This window comes from Dendroctonus ponderosae, unplaced genomic scaffold (assembly GCF_020466585.1).
Source record: "Dendroctonus ponderosae isolate FM_Combo_2020 unplaced genomic scaffold, Dpon_F_20191213v2 Dpon_F_20191213_1, whole genome shotgun sequence".
Lineage (NCBI taxonomy): Eukaryota > Metazoa > Arthropoda > Insecta > Coleoptera > Curculionidae > Dendroctonus > Dendroctonus ponderosae.
Window position 1 is genome coordinate 18,207,951 of NW_026017110.1, and position 23,060 is coordinate 18,231,010.

The window sequence follows — 23,060 nt, forward strand, 5'->3', positions numbered from 1 at the left end:
AAAAACTTACGTTTTTATGAGTAATAAAATATTAAGCATTTTTTGTGAATTTTTTTGGCGCGCATCTCATTAACGAATTAATAAAGAAAATTTATTCGCATATTAGATTAATTTTTAACTGAAATTGGTGCATGATCAAATTAAAATCTGGTCACAATTTTGTGTGTCCAAGAATAATTATAGTAAACTGAAAATTTAATAATACTCCTATAAATTACAAAAAAAAATTAAAACTTTACTGATTTTTTTTTTGATAATCAGATGAACGAAGAATAATTAACGTATTCTAGTATTTTTGTTACTCCTTAAATATATGCACCCCCTTAAAAAAACAATTTGTTGATAAAATGCCGGTTATTTAAAATGCTATTCCTATATTCACTATAGTAAAATGTTATATGAAACAAAATTGTTAAATAAATTTTTGTTTACTTAACGCATCGTCAAATAAATCAGGTTTTACTTGTTCTCTTTCGGACTAGTTTGGAACCGGCTCAAAAAATCCGTTTAATGTGAATCGATGAAAAAATCTCCAAACAATAATAAAACACGCATTGAATGGTATCCCATATCGTATGATTTCATGTAAATATGCTATAACAACCGATCGAAGAATTCAACCTTAAACTTCGATTAAATTGCGCCCTTGAGGACAGTCACAGATCATTAACAACAACGGTGTACCGAAGGCAGACACCGATAAATATGTAAAGAAACAAAAGGTGTGTCAAAAGCGATCTTATCATAATTGAATTGCGAAGACTTGTATTTTGTATGTGTGGGAGACCAGCTAGCTGAGCAGTTTTACAGACGATCTGATCTAATCAATACGAGAAAATGAGGAGTACTGAAAGAGTTGTCTTTCAGACACCCACCAAGCCATTGTTCTAACAATTGTCTTTCTGTTGCCATTTCAGAGGAAACAAATTGAATGAATGAAGAACTGAAGAAAATGTGATGATGATAAATAACCAGCTATTACAACTATTGAAAAATCGCATTAGGAATTTCCGGGAGCAATGGAGCTGTTTTCCATGAAGATCGCGAAGGTCAATTTTTGACAAAAGCTAGTTAAAGGAAACAATTAATGCGATTTGCTATGGGCAATTCATCTTTGATTCGTTTCCGAAAAAAACGTTCAAAGCACAATAACAGTTCATTTTAGTAGTAAGTAAGATATCGCGGAATTAATTACTAGAAGATTACAATTTGAACTCGTTTTGGGAATTTTAGGTCCATATAAATTGAGTTAATTAAGTGTTATTACTAATTAAAATGGCAAGTATTAGTACGAGAATGTACTTTACATTCACAGCGAAAGCTCAGGAATTAGTTCGAGGACGTGCAGAAATTTCCACACAATATTCTCCAATATTTGCTGGCAGGGTCTGAAAAAAACCTGTAAAATTCGCAGCATATTTTAGAAAGCATGCTATTGTTGAGCCGCCGAGGAATCTGGCCCAAACTTGTAATAAAAAAACAAAAAACGAAAATCTAGTATAGTGGATGTTTACACATTTCCACACATCTTCATATACGAGTTAAAACTTATTAAGTCATCTCGTGTATTTTTCCAACAAATATGTTGAAACACACTTCATTATTATACGTTCATTAACAATGCCAGCATTTCTTCCTTTGTATCGTGAAATGATTTTAACTCTCTAAATTTCAAAAAGAGGCAAAATAATCTTTGAGCGACGAAATAATCGCTTGTGAACTGCTCATCACGAGACTGCTTGATGATCACTTGTATTGACAACCAAATTTTGATTTGGCCTCCTCTTTTACCAGATCTTATACGATGGATATTTAACTTAGGTCTACTTTTCAACATCGTATGAAGAAAAGCATTGGAAAAAGCATTCAAAACTTTATTTTGAACTTGATTTAAAAAAAACGAAATTTAAATGGTATCGAACCCAAAGTTTTACCAAGTCAGCCTTAGGATTTCCAACACAATGCCTCAGAACTTATATATTCGAATGACTACCTAAATGATCTTCAATATTTCTTTACAAAAGTATGACCATCGCCTACATCAATAAAACACTTATTTTCCAACCCACTGTTTTGCACGCAGAAAAATGAAATGAAAACTCAATTTATGCTAGTTGATTTTCAATTAATCTTGCAACTAGCTATTATTTTTTATTATTTAAGCTCGTTATATTTATGGCCAGACGATTAGTCTCACATCTGCTTAAAGTTCTCGAAATAATCACAGATCACAAATTGCAATTTTTTTAACGTGATTTAAACGAATTTAAATTAAATCAAATTTAATACCCCATTGAATAAACTAGATCAGTGCGAACGATAAAACAACGCCCACTGTGAAAATGTAAATTGTCGGTTACGTAAAGAGCTTAAGTTGTTTCGCCCACTGGCTTAATGTTGAAAATCTAGAAAAATATAGATCAAGATTAACGAAGATTAGGAAGTACATTTGCGAGGCGGTTTTAAATGATTTCTAAGATAACCGGATGGCGGTCACAGTTGTATTTCTTCCGCACATAACTTCTGGTGCTCCATATCTTGCGCATCTAAGATGGTTCTCAATGTGGAAAAATAACTAGCAGGTCATAAGCAAGAAGAAAAATTAAATCAGGGTATGAAACAAACACGATAGAACAGACAGTTCAATCGTTTTTATTTTCTAAATCAGTCAATGTCCATTTTAACAGAAAAACGGTAATTTGCTCGGACAAATCATCGGTTTTTATATTTTTAATCAAAAACTTGAGAAAAAAAACTCAAAGGACTTTTTCTGTTTCCAACAGAATGTAGAATTCAAAAATAATTTAAAGTATCAAATATTGCGGTAATGTTCTCGGATAAAACCACGGTTTTATTTTTTTAACCAAAAACTGTTTATTTCAGCAAAAATCCAAAAAACTTGTTTCGTTTCCTACTGAAATTTGCGAAAAAATACATTGCTCAAACTGGTTTTTTCTTGAAATATTTAAATATTAATTATTGTGGTAATTTTCTCTGATAATTCAATATTTTTTGTATCAAAACTGTACATTTTGGCAAGGAAAACTTAAAGAGCTTTTTTGATCCTCACTGAAAGTAGAATTGAAAAATAACTTTTACTTGCAAAAAAACGATTAACGCACACTGGTTTTTTTTCTGGAAATGTTCAAATATTAAATATTGCAGTAATTATGCAAAATTAGTAATTTTCTCGGAGAATCCAACGTTTTCATTTTTTTAATCAAAAACTGTAATTTCAGCAAAAAACTGAAAAGAAAATTGCCGTGCTTTGCTACTTTTAATGGTTACCTATTTATACTAATACCTTTATTTCATTCTCAAGTAAATATTTTAAATTTTCTTGCCAGTTCATCATAGCAAAACTATTGATGCAATAGAATTATATCTTCAATAAACTGAAGTATTCATTCGTTACGAACTGTTGTGGTTATTCAATAAATGACAAAGTGAATGAATTGATTTATTGTGACTGCAAAAGTCAATGGCAAAAAACTCAGATTAGTTCCGATTTGGTAAATAATCGTTTTACATCATGAACTGCTGCTCGAGAGCGGAAGAATCATCGCTAAACCATAAATACTTTGTTTTCCGGTGAACTAGTTTTTTGAACAATTGCATTAGAATATATTGACTAATCAGACAACCGCAAGTAGTTTAAGAGAATTGTACTTTTTATGCGCAAGAGTTCTGCCTTACTTACGATTTTCAATGCTATAAAATGACGCTTTTTCTATGTCTGTTCTAAGTAATTGTGTTTACTGTCTTACAGTAACATTTTCCAAATTAGTCTATATGCATCCTTTTAGCACTTGTTTAATGAATCAATCAATTTAATCAATTAATTAAATTATTTCCTAGTTTATTAAGAAAACGCTGCCTTAATATTATTTTCGAACTGAAATAAAGAAAAATTCTAGAACTTGTAAAAATGGCAATTACTTTGCATGTTTGCTTTCTTTATGCTCTTGAGCTTGTTTATCGTCGTTAGTAAGCATTAAAAGACATAATAGCATTGGTAAGTAATTAGTAATGGTCAGCGTATTAGAGCTTATTTTCTGTCAATAATATTCGAAATAGGATTCCTAAAACGACAGAATTTGAATAGCGGAAAGATGTAAAAGTGTATTTTATTATCAGTATTTTTTATGGCTAAAAACACTTAAAATTACCAGTCGTAAAAATATAAGCGTTGAATGATAACTATCACTGTTTACAATTATTGTTTATTTATGTGTGATAATTCTCGCACAAAGTTTCAAAGGACGTAAAGAAAATTTAATAATAATGATTATTTGCGGTAAATGCTAAAAGTAATGTAAACAGGACAGAATTAAAACTCCACACTTTCTCAACAAGAAAAAGGAAAAACATGTAATTCTTCAAAAAAGCGCTTTGGTCATTTCGGAATTTAATAAAAGTTTACTTGTATTTAAAGCGCGTATAATGTGAATTCAATGAGTGTATCATCCAGCCTTTTGGCTTATACTATAGTATTTAAAATCAAGTTTCCGAACACATTCGACTTGAAAATGAAAAGCGAAAGATTAAACCAATTTGTCTGATGGCCAGCAGTTACTCTTGCTCATGTATCAAAATTAAAGTCATTAAATAGCAATCCAATTTAATAAAATAAATACAAATTCATGTTAATGTAGGCAGTATATTAGTATAATAGGTGTTAATTAATCATTTCTATAAGCAGAGCAAGTCATTTTCGGTGCCTTCTAATACATCAAGCCTTGTTTAGTTAAAAGCGTTTAAAGCAAATGTCAAAGGACAAACCGGACAATTAGGTGTTCAGTTCTTCGAGCTTTATTTCGCTGAAAGCTTTGATGGCGAGGGGTTATATATGGTAGGAGTATTTATAGGTCGCTTATTATGTTACGTTTGTGGCGTAGGTATTAAATGTGCCAGTCCTTCGTCATTTCAAACACTTTACTTGATGAATCTCTTCAGGTCGTTTCGATTTCTGGCATTGAACCGATTATATCCGTCTGAGAATAGTTGGAAATCTCCTTGAGACATATTTCATCATTTGAGAAAATCCGATTAAATATTACGAATTCATAGAATAAAGACTCACTTAAATGAAGGGCATGGTATTAATTATTTAACTGACCAACACTTTTCAAATGGGTTGTTAGATACTAAGTAAGTGTAGCTTTAACCGCGCTTACCAAGTGGAAGAACAATCAGAAGTCAGCTTGTGACTTGAAAGACGGGAGTTAAGAGTTCAAACAAAATTTTCCTTTAATGAGGAAATGCCTCCCTAATAACACCCCACCATATCAATGAGGCATCGGAAAACTTAACTATTCTCTTACACAAAGCAGGTATCAATTGAAAATAAGCAAAAGTGAGAAAAACACGAAAAACTGTCTGTATGTGGCAAAGATACCGCCGTTCAGAAGTTAATACCGAACTTAACTGGCTGAGCAAAGAGCTTTTGAGCCTTTGAGTGAGGAACTAGGCGGACTAAAATTACTTTCTCTGGACTGCAACAACAATTTTTTTCTCTCTATGTCTATATCAAGCACTTTACGCAACGTACTGCTATGAGGACAAACAAAATAAAGCTGCAAGCATCTTCCACAAAAATATTTGTTACACACACCAGCACTATTTGACTCAATAAGTCGTACAGCCTGTTTGGCATCACAATGAATATGCCGATTCTTACCCAGCCATCAGTCTTCTTTCTCTATCGCCCAAATTTTAAAAATTACTGCTTCTCAGACGTTAGAGACCCCAAACCACCAAATGAGCTAAACAATTTCACTAATAAAGTATCTGATTGTCTAGCGAATAAACTTTACGATGTGGTTCAATTTAATTTATCGACTCTCAGTGAATCTACTTGAAATATTTATATTGCTAAACTTTTCCAATTCTTTTCTCATGCTATTTTCCAACCATTCAAAATGTATTCAAATGAAACCCGATAGGTGCATTCAAAACTTCCATCTAGTGAATATATATGTCTTTCTCAACTCAAATTATATATTTTTATTTAAATTTCTTCGTTTTTTCTCATCTTCCAGATCTTTACCATCTCCATCCAGATCTCTACCATTCGATTGCTATTTTTTTCACTTTTCAATCGGACATCTATTTAGTTCGTGCTAAAGCTCTGTAGGTGATTCAAAGAAGATTAATCTGTATATTGTAATTAGGACGATTCATCATAAAGCAACAGAAGAAACCGATATTGAGTATTTTCATAATTAAAAATAGGTTTTCATAAATTGGTATTCCACATTCTGGATTACATATGCAATTTGCCCACAAATAAAAACATTTGTCTCTAAAGAATACATATGTTTCTTGAAAAAATCTCATTTTTTAAATGAAAATTTACTACAGCTGGAAACTGTAGAGAAACGACGGCCTTTCTCTAGCCAACCTAACAATTAAACCAACCAAATTACATTTCTAAATTTGCAAATTTTAACAAATGCTTTTAATTTTTCAAGTTTTAAAACGTTAACAATATAAATATTCACAATTTGTTTTGGCAATTCAATTTCCTTTCTTCTACTCTCTTTCAAAAATCACCTTTGGTCATTTGTTGTTTACAAATGACTCAAATATCTTGATGTAGAAGAAAAAAGCAAAGTTGCCTCGCAACCAAATCTGGCTCAGAAAATGTTGATTTTACGAATTGAAAACCGTATTGATTATTTTTAAAACTTTCTGCCATTGATTCGTGTGATTCTGTATATCGAAGCTGATTTAGGACCCTCTGGAAGTAGATGTGGAATTGCAAAAATGTGACGCTTTGTATTTCCTTCAACACCTTGTATATTCACGAGTTACTAGTAGAGAAAACTTCGGGTTCTAATGGATTGTTAAAATTTTGCTGTAAAAATCGCAATTATTTTAGGCTTATAAATTTATTTATAAAGATTCTACAAACAGACAAAATATGCTGTGAAAGAGTGCATGGTTTTTTACGACATCCTACTTTCAAATGAAAAATTATACAGGAAAAATGACAATATAAAAGTACTCTTCCTTTGTTTCAAAATTATGTCAGCTTGTTATGTCCATATTAATCAGAGTTGCAATTCCGGCAATATCCATCCCACTGGCTGCAATGGAAAGTGTTCCAAAGCAATATTAATGAAGCAAATAACACCGAAACTAAGTCACAGCTAAATGTTGAACAACCGCGATTTATTCATTCCTCTCACCTTTATTTCCTATATTCTAGACGCATATTATTTATACATTTATACACAGCTCTAATGCAAGTTCGTTAATAACTACAGGCATTGTGCAACTTGGAATTGTTTTATGCAATGTTCAAGTAACAAAACAGGAAATTTTTCTGGTGCAAGCACGATATCTGAGAAATGTTGAACCAGTTTAGATAAATGTGTTATTTGGCAGTAATCATAGTTTTTGACTCGTGAAGTACTGGGTAGGTGAATGTTTAAATATGGGTGCGGCAGAAGAATGCAATGGAACAAGCATATTACAACTATGGTATGCACATGAACCAATATATAAACTACAATTTATAGCATTTGAATTATTTAGGGTCATTTTTTGTATTTACAAGATGATTAAAAAATTATTGTAATTTTTCTAGAGGATTCTTTATGCACCGTATAAAAAGTGTCTGAAAGCGTAATATCAATAAAAAATGTTTTTGACAAAGCTGCGACTGCTGAAAGTGGATCTTGGTTTTCCTTTACAATATTTTATGTTGATATCATTATTCAAATAATTTGAAAAATCACATTTCTTAAGCGTAAAATGGAAGCACAGTTGAGAGAGAAATCTAGAAACGGTTTTATAATATCGGTCTTCAACTGTTAATAATTTCTGAAATTATACTGAAATAACGTCAATTTTCAATCACTCTGTATTTTGTATCAACTTTCTATGAAGTATAACATTTAATGATTTTAATTCTAATTATATCATTTTATTGAATTTAATAGCGCCAGTTGTCCAATATTTTGAGTTAAAACAATGTGGATTTTTTAATTTTTAGGTCGATATTTTTCCAAATATGCAATGTTCCTAGCAGTAAAGTGACAAACCTTGGAAAACAACTCCCCGTAGTTTATTTACTTTTTTTTGTTTCATTAGATGAACTCGTGGGACCCGACGAAGAATTAAAGTGTTGGAAAGAGTATGTTACAAAACTGTTTAGTGACGAATGACGAGAACAACCCCTCCAAGTAAGTGAGATTAACGAGTCCAGTCCTAACATCACTAAAGGAGAAGTAAAACACGCCATCCTAATACAGAAGGATGGAAAAGTTGTGGGGTCCCGTGAGGTACTCGCTGAAACCTTAAAACTATTAATCCACGAAGACGATATAGGGTTAAGCCGCCCAATGATATTTAGACAACTGGAAAATTACCCTCGGAATGGCTAAGGCCAACTTTTGTCAATTTACCCAAAAAACCTAACGCGTCCCAATGCGATAATTACCGCACGATAAGTTTGATGCCTCATGTACTGAAAACGTTCCTGAGAGTTGTAAAGGGTGTTCCAATAAGAACTACAATACTAAATTTTAAATAAAACATATATATTTAAGGCATCAGTTTGAAATATTTATTGAAAAATGAAGTACACATCATGAGGATATGAATGGAATAAATCGGATAAATGACCGCCTTGGCTTTGCTGGCACAGACGTGCTGTTTTCATGAAATTTTCAGAGACCATTGTGCATAAATTTTGCGGTATTTTAAAGATACAGCCTTGAGTTTCATCTTTTAAGGCTTCAATCGTTGTTGGTTTGTTCACATAAACTTGTAACTTTAAAAAGCCCCAAAGAAAAAAGTCGAAAGGCATTAAATCGCGTGGTCTGGGCGGCCAATGCCGATCTCCAAAACGGGAAATAACACGACCAGGAAATGACTCGTGCAGTAATTCAATAGTTTCTCTGGCTGTATTACATGTTTAAATCCACATTTTGCAATTTGGACACAAAAAAGTTAGTTAACATTTCACGATAACGAACACCACGCACTGTTAATGCTTGACCAACTGCATTTTCAAAGAAAAATGGTTCGATGATGCCTCCAGCCCACAATGCACACCAAAGAGTGACTCTTTTTTGATGCATCTGTGTCTGAACGATCGCTCGTGAATTTTCGGAACCCCAAACGCGACAATTTTGTCGATTAACGAAGCTATCAAGATGAAAATGGGCCTCGTCACTAAAGATGATTGTCGTCAAAAAATCACCGTTCAATTGTTGTGTCAAAATCCAATCAACAAAGGCTCTTCGTTGCCCATGTTCTTCCGGCTTTAGCTCTTAAGCCAATTCAACTGTGTACGCATGAAGCTTCAAATCTTTTGTTAAAATTCGATCCATAGTGGTTGTGGAAATACCAATTTCCCGAGCTATATGCCGAATTGATATGATTGGGCTTTCCTCAACATTTGCACTAGTGCTGCGATATTTTCGTCGTGATTCTGTTTTCACTTCATTAACAGGCCCAGTTTGCTGAAATTTCGTCATTAATTTTCTCACAGTGGCTTCAGCTGGAGCCTTCTGATGGCCCATAATTGTACGCGTTTTGCAAAATGTAGCTGCAAAACTTCCATTCCCTTTGATAATAATTTTTCCCAATCAGAATTCTTTGTCGGGTATTGAACCGCTCCATTTGACTTAAAACTACCCTTTTCACATGAAAAATGCAGATTGTAACTCTAACGCCATTTTTCATGCATTTATCAGCATATGTTTTGATGTATTAATTTTTCTCCCTCAGCAACCTCTATATTAATGAATAAACGAGGAAGAAATTCATCATATCACCATTATTTCCTTTAGTGCCTTTAAATAATTAATACCAACATTTCAAATGTTCTCTTAATTAATTACTTCCTTCGTAGCTAAAGTGAAAACCCAAAAGCCCGTGAAATATTACCATAAACCCTGCATTCTACCCTTGAGAGTTGAATGGTGCTAAAGCCCAGGAAAACGATCCGTTTCCCTACAGTAGATTATGCTAAAAGATCCAATCCTTCCCAGATTTGTTTCGAGTTAAATGGTTTAGTACAGACGTGACGCAACTCAAGTAGGCAATTTTAATTTACGTACAAACTATTAAGATAAGAAGTAAGCAAAAAACAACGGCGACCCAAAAATCAGTGTCAGAAATATCATGATTTATCGCGTTGCAAGTCAAAATGCTTTTTTCTCTTAACAAAAGAGATTTAATTATGCACAGCAAAAGCTATCGATTATCATGAAAACAAAACTGCAGGTGCATAATCTGAATGTCCTTCACTTTGCAACTATCATCAATCATTCGCTGATGCGATTTCGGAGATTCAGACATTCTAAAGTAAATCCCCATGATTAAGCTAATGCCTTGTTTCGATCATCGCATTCATGGAACCGATGATTGGGGAGGGTCGTTATTAAAATGCCATTTAATTAATATTAGCTGGATAATTTTGTTTTTTGATTGTATCTTTAGCATCAGAAAGTCATTCAAACCTATCACGAATCCTTGATGCACTTAATGACCGCCGTATGCTCCGGACATCAATCCACTCGATTTTTCTTATATACCATATAATAAATAGCGACACTGATGGGAACCTTAAAACCTTTTTTGGGGACATTCGGATTTTCTTAACAGTTTAGAATCATTTTCATATTGCGTTTATTTTTTAGTTTAGATTGAAAAAGAATGTTACAGCATAGCCACAATGTTTAAAAAATGTGTATCTTGCGGCTGGTCAAATTAAACTAATACATTCGTTATCAGGTGCATAGTTAATAAGACAAACAAGCATAAACAAACATATAATTTAACATTGAAAAAAACTGTGCCACAGGCCACTAAAATATCAAGTTATATAATGACCACTGTAATTATATGTTAGTGTTTATATCGGCACTTTATGTTCGTTGTGGTTTTCGGTCGTGATTATCTTAATCACCCAAACTATTAACATGATTTTTAGCACCAATTTATATATTTAAAGCGCAATAATAAATCACCAATTTGTTTCCACACATAGGATTTCGACATAATTGCCAATATGCCAGATTAAATATACGAGAACAGGTATTTTAAGTTGATCAAGGCTAAAGTGGATTACTAATAAGTGTTCTTTTACAACCAGCGAGCCGAAAAACTGGACTAGTTGGGCATAATTTATATTTTCACGGATATACATTTTAAAGTGGTCAAATTTGTTTCAAACTCAAGGTTGCGACATTTTATTGAAAAGTTCACATTTTGACGGCGAAATTAATATAGTTTATATCTACCACTTACACGCTTGAATTTGCCTATAGGCTGAGCTGGCGAGTTCAGTTTAATATATTCATGGGCATTTGTATAGTGTCAGTCAAAAGAAAAGAGAAGTTTATTTTTCTAGAAAACCAAGCAATTTATCTTAGTGTTTCTGCTTTATTTGATGTTTAAATAAACACTACACTATTAATTTCATTATTTAGGTATTTTTTAATAGTGTTTACTGTTTCGTCTGTGATGGTTTTCCAATTTTTTGATTCCGTTCGTTTTCGAAGTTGAAAATACGTTCAACATATTTGATACCTTTTACTAACAACCTTACCTTACCTTTTACTAACAACTTTTTTACTGGTGTTCCTTGGGAAAATGCATTCATTCATCACTTTTCACTCATTGAATTTGACTACTTTTCCATATTTCTACACATTTTGGATTACTAAGGTTACTTTTAGTTAGGTTCGATATTTTTATTTAGTTCTTGTTTTCCTTTTTGTTTTCTTACAATAATGTACGTAGCTTTCTCGATAAACGCGGAAAATTGCTTGCGAAATTTAGCGTTTTGAACGAGAGGTTGCAAAATGTTATTACCTATATACGTTTAAATAAAAGTGGCCGAAACCAGCATTTTTAGGAAGGAATAGGAAACACAACTAAAAAAAGTTGCTAGTAAATAGATTGTCTGTAAGGGGGCCAAATTTTTCACTTAAGCCCGAGGAGGATAAAAACCAGAAAATTGCCATATTTTTCCGCGAACATGTCTGAACAAGCAACTGAATGTTTGTTATATTTTTTATTATTTCATTATACTTGAAAAAGCGAATCGTTAAGATTTTCAAATAATCGTTTTCAATCACGGCCAACCAAAACTAGTATAAAATACAAGACGAAAACAAAATAATCATTTCAACTTTCTGTAACTCGATAAAGAGGCGTTTGCAAACTTGTATTTACCGGAAACATTTTAAATTGGTATTTAAATGCAAAACTCAGCTTCAGTTCAGATCGTCGACATGTGCTTTTCGTACCGCTTTTGTTAGCGTTATTTCAAATAAATAAATCCGAAACCAGTTACGGTTTACTGTATCATTCTCCATATGGTGACCCATATGCTACGGTCCTTATTGAATAGTATATCGGCAATTTTAAACGAGAAAGTTGTAAGTTTGATTTAAATAATTTACAGTATTAATTATAAAAATTATGAACATTTCACAGTGGAGGATTGTTGCAAAAATTAATAAATGTTCCATTTTATAAGCCGGTCTATAATGTAAATTATTTCTAACGTTTCGTAAACATGAATGTCTTTCATCTTCAGAGGTTCAGCAAAACGTTAGGACAATGCATCTGAACTGTATACGTATCTCAAAAGTGAATAGTTTCAAGCAGCACATAAATATTTGTGCAGCAAAAAACGATGCACATCTAAGAGAAAAAGGCAAATTTAATAGCAAGAAAAGACAAATTGTTAAAAAATTAGAAACAACATTTTCAGGAACTCTAAGAAAGGAAGGAACCAGAAGGTAAGCTTGTAGAAAAACAAATCGATACAACTGGACCAACTAAATTAAACAATATAAAAGGATAAAACAGCAAATAATCAAGTTATACCTAATTAAAGACCAACAGAAATGTTACAGAATGGAGAATCGAGAAAAAAATATAATGCTGGATATATACATTAAACTATAGGACCAAAAGTACGTCTTATGGCAAGAACTTAAGATGAGAGTACCAAATTTCAAACAATCAACAAAAACCAAACCAATAATGACGTTATAATAAATGTATTAAAAAAGAGACAGTAAAATCATCAGAAATCTACTAGAACAATCGAAAAGCAGATTTAACCAAATTAAGAGGCATTAGAGATACAAGTTTTTTTATTTCGATTACGTTCTGACTAATTGCCTGAACAAAAATTGCGGATTTTTCGGAAGTAGAAACATAAGTGATATTTTATATAAGAAATAAATATTAATGCAATTATTGCTAACAAAACAATCTCCTAAACATTTGGTTCCTATCAAAAAGATCGCATTCTGAAGAATAAATCCTTCAACAACTAGCTATTTAATAGCGTAGGAAGGTATTTAAGCAAATTGGCAATTATTTTTTTGTATACAAAATATTTACTAAAATATTCAAATCGTATACGATTCGATACCCGATGGTAGAACTGACCTTTCCATTTTATAACAGTAACCATCATGAATTAATAAGTTCCAGTCAAATATTTGTAAACGCATCATCTGGAAGTAGCGGTACTGGTAGCGGTGAGAAAAGTGTTATTTCGGAACTGATTTTATTTGATTATATAATTAGTGGTTGGCTTGTCGAATTAGCGGAATGATATATTTGATGTTGTTCAAGGATGTTTATGTCTCTACGGATTTACATTTAAATCCCATGAGATAATATCATTAAATATATGGAAATTTCTACCAGAATAATACAAGATGTTGCCAAGTATAATCTGCAAACGGCTTATGTTGTTGCTAATTTGTATTATTTATGTATATACATTATTTCGATATTAAAGCTCAAATTTATCATTTAGGTTATTATTGTTTTCCAAAATTCATGTGAACTTATTTTGAAGACCCCATGATCATTATCGAGCAAAAAATTAAAACATAGAAATCGAAATAAAATATGCAACGGTTTGCTGTAATTTCGTAAATTAACGAGACGCATCCTTTCTTCATTCAATTAAGAACAGTAAGAGGCAAAAAAATAATTACTTTTTAAAACCTATTTCCATGTAGATGTAAATAAAACAGACTGATCAATATACACACAATAAAAAACTGAACAAATAAAGATAAATATCTAAAAACCTGCAGAAATTAGAAATAAAGGAATTTTAATGCTTCAACATCCCGCAGATCTGGTTATTTTTACGAATTTTTAGTCACACGCGCTCTGTGAATACGGAAGCTATTCGCTAAACGAGTATTATTTGCATGTTTCGCATTTGCATAATTTCTTGAAAAAAGGAGATTTAGGTTTACGGTTAGTGGGGTTTCAGGATTTACTGCCAAACAAAAGATGAATTGTTTCGTATACGTTTGGAGAAAGAATCTTAACACCAACACTGATAATTAAAGTAACAGTTTATAAATGGATGTTTCGAGTACCAGGAAACTTGGCTTTCTCGGGACCTACTTAATTTTACTTATTAAAAAATAGTTTAATGAGTTGAGTGCAACACCTTACGTTTTTCAGTGTCTTATTTGTTAATTATCCAACAGAAAATCTAATCTTGCGCCATTTTTAGCACTAAAAGGTGAATTAGCAGAAAATTTTAGCAGAAACGTATAGTAATATTTATTACCTCAAGATATAAGTACCTGATAACTGAAATAAGTTTAGATGCTGACCGACAAACTCACGAAAAACTTTAAACTTTGCCAATCATAAACTTTATAAAACAGGATAAACTTCAAACTCAACATCACTCGTTTTGCGTGAAAACAAATATTAATGATGCAAAATGATATTTAAAACAGCCACCCGCATTTCATTCAACGAAATAAAAAGGAAATATCCAACAAGGCCGTTCTAATTATCCGGATGCTATCCACTTATTCTATTCCGCATGCATGCACAAAGCAATTTAGCGAATGTTTTTAAATCCGCTTAATTACAAAATCGGATTAGGCAGTTAGCATAACAAAGCAGAGCGCCCTTGTTTTCGACTACATATAGAGCAAACTGACCTAAAAATGAAAAAAAACTAGTGCAATTGCAGATAAAAATTCCAAATGCCTAGCAGTGATTCGTTCCGATGTAAAATATAAATTAAATCAATTACTCATCAAACCATTTGGATATTACAGTTACCCGCATGATATTTACTTTTCACATAATGATCGAATAGTTGCAATTTTGCAATTAGATGCTAATCTAGTTTTAGCAATGGATGATTGAATAGGAATTTTGTGCGTAGTCATGGGAAAATCTTTAAAGAGAACTACCGGAAACGGATTGGCCTTTCAATCTAACTAAAGGCAAATGTCTGTTATGTAGACCTGTAATTAAAAACTGCAATGGATAAAAAATCTTACTAAAGGTAAATGCTTGTTATGTTGTTTGTAATTTAAACAACCGAAGATTTGCTAAGTTCATCTCTAAGCTTAGTTTTTGAATAATACTTTATATGAAATTTTTTCAAATGAAAATGAGAACGTTCTGAAAGGTTTAAGTACAAATACGCAATAACTCAATTTACATTTTTGCAAATTTCTTACAAACAAACCAGAAGTTCTACTTGTGCACTATTGTGGATTTCAAGGACCAAGTTGCAAATAAATTTAGAAGTAAAAAAGGTGTTTTGTAAATATTGAGGATTTGTGGGAAATGCAAGTAGATAAGGTGGACATTCATGTAATTTATAGTTAACGAAATTGTGCAAAAACAGGAAAACTTTTCTAAATACATGGTTTCACGTCCTTCCATGCAAAGCAACAATTATTTTCATGCTATTTCACAACTTTCCGTTAAAAGTTTGTGGGTACGAAGTTGCCAATAAATTTTCACAAATGCATTTGTCATAATGAATAGAAATATTCATGAAAATTTTAAAAATCGGTCGGGATTTAACTTCGTTTTACGTGATGTTAAGTCAAACAGCCGCAAAAAGTGCCTTGTAAATGAAATTGTAACGCAGAAATAGGAGTTTCTCAGCTGAATTAATAACAGTAATATTTGCAAATCTCCGGTATGAATTGCAAGCTAAATCTCATTGACCATTAAATGCAACTTTTCTGTGAAATTTGGAATTAAAAAAATCTGTAAATATAAATAAAAACTGAATCTCATAAGCACAAATTGGAAAAATATTGATTTAGATCGTTAAAGTAATACTGTGGCTTGCAAAATAAATTAGGGCATTTTTTACACATTTGTAATTGAAAGTTTCGATCAACAACCGAAAGGAAACATTAACAAATTGCATACAATTAGCTTTTTCTTAAAATAAATGTATTCACACAAAACACAGAACTTATAAATGAAACAGCAGCTTCTGTTAAAGTTATTCTGCGATCTTAAGAACGAAATTGCACACTGATACATTTCTTCCAAAACTTTGACCAATACTTAAGGCAGATATATGCAATTCATTGTGATGTTTGGTTAATTTTTATTAATGTTTTTTAATATTATAAGAAAGGATCCAAATGAAGAAAAGCCTGCTTCAGAAGAGACTTTGACAACCACTGCTTGAAACTGATGATTTTTAAGCCTCCGTGGAGAATATTTTTTTGAGAAAAACCCTTCTCACAACGGCCAAAAATTTCCGGAAAACTGTCGACTTTCATAGAACTATATGTTTTAAAACTTGAAAAGTTTCCATTTTCAAAGAATGATTTAAAACATCAAGTGGTACCTTTGGAAAATAAAACCCCATTGAAGCATTCGAATTTCGTTCAATCACTTTATTCCAAGACGTTTTTTTTCTTCTTAAATCCATTTAAAATGCTAAACGAGTTTTCAACTGATTTGCTATGGCTGAAAAGAATCCACAGTTCAATGAGTGTGTCTAGCAATCAGATATTCAACTATTCACCTTAGGATGCCTAATTTGGGCCTAAAAGCCTCTCCGTGAATAATAAGCGCCTCCATTTCTTTCGACGCCGAATTATGTAAATTTCCAACTTCGACTTTTTAGAAGTTTAGTTCAACACCTCAAGCCTTGAAATTAAATCATAGTCTGAACGTCTATTTCTGCTTACTTTTGTGCTTTGAGCATGTGGCTGATCCGTGAGCGATTTAAGATTATTTGAAAAGTTTGAGGATTTGAATGGGCGGCTAAGTTTCTGTGCGATGCCACTTACCTTTAAATTTTAAATTCTCCCTTTTGTGAATAAATGTCGATAATCCACCAAGTTCAAGCGGCAGTAAATAATCCAACAATCCAACAAGGTCACATTAATGGTAATAATAGTGTGTTCACTTATTCTGCAGGCATGCACAAAGCTAATCAAAAATAATTTTTAAATTCACTGAACCTTCACGCGCCAAAACTGTACCGCAGTTCACCCGAGATAAATAACTTTGCGCTGTTACGTGGCCGCGAGTTCCTCCAGATACCATTCTTCGACGGCCAGCACGAATACCGAGCACCTACTAACAACTAGCCAGATCAGCGCGATTTCTACAGTTCTCTCCCATACACACAATCGCTTTTTTCTTAAATCCCGTAAGGTAAATAATCGTTTAAAGCTCGCTGTAAAATCTACCTTTCAACTTGATAATACATGAACAAAGCACAACTTACGATGAATATGATGGTACTTAGACCATGAATACGATTATATTGCGCTCCTCTTAAGCCCAGTTTATTGATCATCAGCGTTAACATATCAAGATCTAAATGGATTAAAGCGCCGGTTATGAACAGCCTGGACAGCCACGGCTGTTGGAAAGTTCAGAAAATGTTCAAGCTGCTACCCAGGGATATTCATACTTCCAGGCACCTGCCGAGATATTACCAGCTTGCAAAGCCAAATATCTAATCAGTGCTAGAAAAAGGGCCAATTAAGAAAAGCTAAATATCGAACTAAACGAAGAAATTGTATGTCTTAATCAGTAGCAAAGTCTTAATCAGTAACAGAATTGAACTCTTTAAGTAGAGGGCAAGCATTTGCAGAATTTTTACTATAAAAGTCTGAAGGAGTTGCGTCTTAACGTATTTAGCGCTGTTAGTAATTACCGAAATTTATAACTGAAGACTTGGTACAAGTTGCATAAATAAATTTGAGGACAATTCAGGTTTTATGATCGCGAAACCGTTAGGATTAATGTTTGCAATAACAAATTCAAATACTGGAATGTTACTTGGAAGTACGCCTAGACTAATACAGGGTGATGATGTAAGATTACCACAATTCGTTTTAAGAGAGTATTGGGCTCACTTGGAGAAGGGTGAAAAACAAAATACAGAAAAGCAAATTTCGCAAAAACTGAGGTACACGCAAAAAAGAGTATTAGAAACTTAGCAACCATTTGTTTCATCGCACCTGCAATTCATGTTGTATAATTTACATTCACTCTCACAATCAACAAAAGCAAGATTCGAACTTAAAAGGCATAATCGATAAGTTCATTTACTTACGACACTATAACGTCATCAACATTTAGTCTTTCCTCAGCCTGATGTAATAGGAAACATTTCTGATCAAAAAAATCGTAGGAAGCGGCAAAGAAATCGGAAGGAAACTGAATAAAAATAATATCTTTTATTTCTGTTGAACAAAATTAAATGTTTGTTTAACTTTAGGATCAGAAGAAAAACTCGATTTAATTAGCAGAAGTAAAAATATTACATAAATGAATATAATGAATATACAGAGTGGCCTGTAAGCGCATGATAAACGTGTACTGCGATATTCTTTGGGTCAAAAGAACACGATTTGGCCTAATTCTTATAATGGAAAAATGTTCGTAAACTATTAATGGCTAAAGTTATTTAAAGAAAAATTGTTTTTAGATAAGTCGGGAGAAATATACGATGTATTTTAATGAAACTCGCTGTAAATTTGTTCTTATGTAAAACTCATATTTTGATGAAGCAACCGAGCTCTTGAGTGTTTTGGCGGAAAACTACCAGAACTTTTTATTTGGTGGTTCGAATTAACTGTTGTTTTTTGAGTTGATGCAATTTTTTTCATGACAATTTTGTGCAGTTTGTAAAATCTTGTATCATTCAAAGATTTTGCGCAAATAAAATATTTGTATTTCCTTACATTTTGATAAAACCGCCAAACTAAAACAAATTCGGTTCGAATTTCATTAAAATCTATCAAACTTTGAGCATCAATAGCAGAGGAGCATGACTTTTTCTCCCAATAAAAGTTATGTCAGGTCGTCTTGTTTTCAACTAAATATTGCCGCAGTACAGTTTTACAGGACACTAACTTAGTTAACTAAAATACATATGCATTTACATTTTAATTACATCAGGACACCCATTGTTAAAGAATTTCGTACGAGTACAAAAACCAAAAATCCAATAAAAACCGTAGAAGTGATTTTTTAAATTTTATAAAATTTTATACTTTCCCTTAAATGATGTGGAACATGAAAAATATGTATACCTAAATTTACTGGCGACTTCTTTCCACACTCCAACCTATTGAAAAGTAATCTAAAATTAGCTTTATGTCTAGTATTTACTGTGTGAATATCTTTTTATTTAGAATAAAGGAATGCCTCTTTAAGGAACATATGTACAGAGTTTATACAGGGTGATTCACAATTTTATGGACACAGAGCAGGGGCGCGTAGATGACCTCAAAGCAACTCGAGTTTCCATTAAATTTTTTTTCGCAGGCCCATGGTTAACAAGACACAAGGTATCAAAGTTAAAAAAAAAAAAATTTTTAGTCAAATTTTTAACGTAGGCTAATGCTTAGACCCTTTACCCGCACGTAAGGCGCCCGGTTGTGAAAATCTACAGGGTGTTTTTTCTAGAGGCATACTCCCTTTTACCCCCCGAACTTTTGTGTGGCGCGCCACTGACTTCGACTGAACACATTTTTGCATTTGTTATTCAATTTAAGAATTTCCTGATCTTTTGCAGTTTTTTCGTGTTATTTGCACAAATATGTCAAGAATTTTTTTATATTTTTTTTGCGTGCTTGTGTTCATATTTTTTGTGAAAGCTTCAAGTGCAAATTGATGTTAAAATAGGGATGGCTGACGAGTTAACTTTAAAATTCAATTTTTTTACTTTAATTTAATTTACAGTAATTGAGGTTTATCGGTTGTAAGCTAATCCAAATAAAAATACACAAAAATGTAACGATTATTCAATCAATTTATTGTGAAATTAATTTCTTTCACAAGGAAATGTGAACAAAATGACGCAAAAAAATATAAGAAAATTCAAGGAAAACGTCCCAGGAACACTACATGGACTGAGATTTGTGCAAATAACTCGAAAACGAAGACAAATACGAAAAAACTGCAAGAGATCGTAAAATTCTTGAATTCAACAACAATTTACAAATTGGTTCGGGCGAAGTCAGTGGCGCACCAGAAAAAAGTTCAGGGGCGGTAAAAGGGGGTAAAAAAGAACACTCTGTAGATTTTCACAACCAGTAAGTAGCCTTACCTACGGGTAAAGACTCTAACCATTAGCCTACGTTACGAATTTGACCAAAATATCTCATAAGTTGTAGGGGTTAAAAAGAAAATAACAAAAAAAATTTCAAACTTTATCACCCTGTATCTCATTAACCATGAGCCTAAGAAAAAAAATAAATAAAAACTCGACTTGTTTTGAAGTCCTCTACACACCCCTGCGCTGTGTCCATAAGGTTGTGAAGCACCCTGTAGATTAATATTAATGAATATGAAAATGAATTGTTATGATGATGGGTTATGACCTTGTGATTTCTTAATTACTTTAGACTTCTAGATTTTAAAGTATTTTAGACGCAAAAATACTTGGGCATAATAAATGAACAACAGTTATTTGTCTCTAAGATTAGGTTTTACAACAGTGTGAATTTAAATCTGTTCAGAGAAAATTGCAAATTTCGAGTTTTTCAATGATTTTCCATTCCTAGTTCAAGTGCTTGTTTTTAGAAGACTCAACACGGTCTTAGTCGCTGTTTAAATGAATAAACAACACCCTGCGGAATCAGCGCGTTTCGCATGCTCTCTCCACAAGGAAGGTAACATTTATGCATATTTGAGATTGTTATAAATTTTAAGTTTTGAAGTAAGATTGTTATGTTTGTGAACAAATATACGTTTGAATTTCTAAGCAATTTTTTTTTTATAATTGAAATTACTCAGTATTTTACATGATCGACGCACACAGAAGTTTCTGGTTTGAAGGCAACTGACTTCGGTTGGCGCTCTTGAAACTCGTATTTATCATCATAGCAACTTTGGGCAGTTTGTGACTCTCAAATGGCGGGTAGATTATTTACCACAATCAGTTTTTACGGCTCTTTTCTTGTAATTAAACAAACATCGAATAAATTACACATTTATATTTCCAATTTTAAACGAGCTAGAGTATCAGCTGCGATATATAATGCGAACGGAGTTGAAAAACTTTTTTTTTGAAAGAAAGTTTGGTGATAAGGTATGGATATCAATAATGTTAAATCATTGCTTCATCTAAAATACGGTGCGTTGTACCTTTGTGGGTTTACTTTAAATTGTTTTTTCCGTCTCTCCAGCTAACTGCCACCAAGTTTCAGTAGTTGTGCAAGAACGAATACATTCTTAAATAAAAACGTGTCACCTGTCTGCTCTTAAATGTAACTATTTAGACACTGGAACTTGTAAGTTTACACACTTAATTTATCACAGGTTTTTAAATCAAATTCCGAAAGTTTCCCAAACCGAATCAAGCTCAGTATTGGCTGAATGGCTATTTCATCAAGTCGGGGTCCACATAAAGTCAAACTTATCAGTTATCACGTTGTATACATCACTCTATTAGCAAAAGAGCTCTAATCAGTTAAACACATCAGATCTTTGACAAAAGCTTTTACATTCAAAATACTGGTTCGAGCATGTTTACTCAAACCAAACGGCACAAAAGTGATATCTTCTGGGAGTAATACAATAGATTTCACGGATTGTCACGTGTTCTTTTAAACAGTTAATTAACTTTTATTATTGAATACACTTAATTAGCAAATTTTTGTGCAATAGTTCTGAGAAGAACTACCCTAAATGTTCTTCTTCTTAGCTCATATAAAAAGCTTTAGGTGTGGTCGCAATTTTAAAAGTGTTTAATTTGAATATAATTTTGCTTTGAAAGGAACGAAGCATTGATTTTAGTAATTGTAAAATGACTAAATTTCCTTACAAAAGATTCTTTGTTTCGCGTCAAGTATGTTGCATTTCCACTTAATCTTAATATATTCCAGATGGTTCTAAAAAACACTCGCTATTGATAATTTTGTTTGCCAGGATTATAAAGTATTTAATCGTTTGATTTTTCTTTAGGCTTAATTTATAAAATTATTCTTGTTGTTAAATTTATAATCGACAAAACGTGTTGCGTAATTTTCAAATATTATTGCTTTTCATTACGTAAGCAGCTTTGTGCAGGTTGATTCTTGTGGGAACTGACTCTAAAATGTCTAATAATCCCATTCAATTAATGGTTGAAATGCGAGATTACTTGATGTTGAACGTAGTCTAATTTAAACATAAAACGCTAATCATAAATCAAAACTTACCATAAAAATATTTTCGTATGCTCTGCCTGCTCATTCCGCGCAGGGGATTATTTGGACGTGCTCGAAAAGCACGAGAGAAATATGAATTTAAAACGTTAAATTCTGAAAGTTTTCAGATGTGAGGGAACGTCTATGGGAATGGTTAGGAATAACTAAAAATGTTAGACTGTGATAACTTGAAGTCCTAAAAGTTAGTTTAAAAAACAAAGACGTTCTAAATAACTTTATTCATTTCACACTTTGCTTATATTAGAAATATGTTATTCCATTTATCAAAAACAGGTTCATGCGAAACAAGCACTCAAGTGTTGATTTTTTTAGTTTGGCCGAAACAAGGAATATTGGAATAAAGGAATATTTCTAAATAATTCCTTCTAATTAATCGGTATACCTGTTAAAACGCAATTTACAAATTCAGTTTTAAATTAGTGTAGATAAATCAGAGAGAAAAGTATCATTATATGAGTCTTAAAATCCATGTGAAACTGAACTCTTGCGGTCAATGCTAGGAAAATAGGCAAATGTACAAAATTGCATGTGCCTAGCAAAAAGGGATCAAAAATCTTCAACATAGTACGACTGTCTTGTCAAAAAATT

General features: G+C 32.4%; 1 protein-coding gene across 2 annotated transcripts in view; it reads right to left on the reverse strand.

The window, feature by feature from the left end:
• Nucleotides 1-23,060, reverse strand: part of LOC109535638 (protein shank) — a 152,211-nt gene that overhangs the window by 101,512 nt on the left and 27,639 nt on the right. The window contains exon 1 of one of the 2 annotated variants that reach the window (XM_048661692.1): nt 17,088-17,386. The exons of the other annotated variant lie outside the window; for it this stretch is intronic. The gene's annotated coding sequence lies outside the window, so the exon portion shown is untranslated. Of the gene's footprint in view, nt 1-17,087; nt 17,387-23,060 lie in introns of those variants that run through there. 2 annotated transcript variants of the gene reach the window in all.